A 1,857-nucleotide genomic window follows, 5' to 3' on the forward strand; every position below is an offset into this window, starting at 1 on the left:
GACAGATGATTTGTATTTTTAATCCTAGTTATTTAGTTTGTATTTTAGTAAAGATGGTAAAAGTATTTATTTTCAGACTATTATATATTTACTTGTACCCAAAAAATGTTCTAAATCATTTTTTGCAAAATATACCCTGTTTCACACCTTGCAAGGCTTGTTTGTAAATAGATATCATCCCAAAATTCACATATCATCTCATCCCATCTTCTTTTCAAACATAATTCAAATACAAAATTTTCAAAATAATCATTACAACTTTCCCAAACTTTCAAACAAAAAATAAAAAATATTCAACTTTTTCAAATCTCCAAACAAAAATAATAATATTATAAAACTATATTATAACAATATTTTAACTTTATAAATTTTTTTTTCAACTTTGTCTCTCCTTTCCCAAAACCCAAAAAATATTCAACTCAAACTATCTCACTACTATTCACAAACTATTTTATTATTATTCACATCACATCTCACTGCCCAAATGAGACCTAAGACTTAAGCCCAAAAGATGGGCTTTATAGAACTTCATGAGCCCAAGAGCTTAAAACCTACGTAGGCTTTAAATATTCAAGACATTTTTCAATAGTTCACATTGTATAACCCAAAAATTGGGGTAAAGAATGATTGGATCATAATTTAAAACAGAGCTCACTCAAAAATACGTCCAAAATAAGTTAGCCTAATTACGCAGCCCAAATCTGACAACCAATCCGATTCCACTCTATTTTAACAGAATCGGAGTCAAAGCGTATTTTGCACTTGAAGACGAAGTCAGGGGATCGCAGTTGAAATCAGAAATAGCTAAATCTAACTCTTACCTTAGTCGGCGCTCAGCCCGGAACTCGCCTCTTGGTTCAACCAAGGAGTATGAATAAGTTGCATCCTGCCCACCCATTACCAGGCGGGTGGGTTGAAAAAAAAAAAAAAAAAAAAAAAAAAAAAAAAAAAAAGGGAGCGCGTAGGGTTCTAACTTCCCACCTGCCCAAATTTTAACATGGTTGCTGTACATAAACCAAAAAGACCATAATAAAAATTAAAAACCACAAGTTCTTCAACCCCTTTCTTCTCTTCTTCATTTCTTCCTCTTTGTTTTTATTATCCATAACTCAGCCACACCTTGGGTTCGCTAAAAAACTCATGCTATGCAGCCGAACAATAAGCTTGAAAACTGGCCCAACCGACAGCCGGATAGGATCAAGGGACGGGCGTTAAAAATGGAAACCCACCCAAGCAGGGGCAGGTGGAGGGATGCCTAGCCACCCGCCCACTGCCCAGATAGGGCAGGTTGCAGGCCTCAATATGGAGATATTTGAGTCCACTTTTTTGTTAGTTATTTTTTCAGTGATAGACTTCAATATAATAATATTTTTTATTAAATTTAAACCCATCAAAAAAGTCATAATAATATTAAAATTATTTTATTACATAATTTTAAACAAATTATTATACAGTAACAAGTATCATTTTCTCTAATTTTTTACCTGCATTGTATTTTTGTAATTGGGTGTTTGCTAGGAGACCTCACCTCCTTTGTACTTCAATCCTTTTTATCAATGAAATGTTTGACAAGAAAAAAAAATTGAGAACTTGGAGAAGGGCTATCAACTTAAGAGGTCAAAGGAGTGAATGATGGGGCAAGAGGTAAATGGGTATAGATAGGGCCATCTTGGCGCTCTTTGGTGCGACAAAATGAGGATAGAGGATATATGAGAAATCCCAACAAGAATCATGATAGATGCACGGCGCACGAAAAAAAAAAAGATGTCAATAAAATAGACAAAATTACAGGAAATGAAAAAAAAGATAAAGATAAAAGATAGCCAGCATAACGTAAACCCAAGAGATTACCCTGAA

Source organism: Juglans microcarpa x Juglans regia, chromosome 3D, assembly GCF_004785595.1.
Source record: "Juglans microcarpa x Juglans regia isolate MS1-56 chromosome 3D, Jm3101_v1.0, whole genome shotgun sequence".
NCBI classification, from domain to species: Eukaryota; Viridiplantae; Streptophyta; class Magnoliopsida; order Fagales; family Juglandaceae; genus Juglans; species Juglans microcarpa x Juglans regia.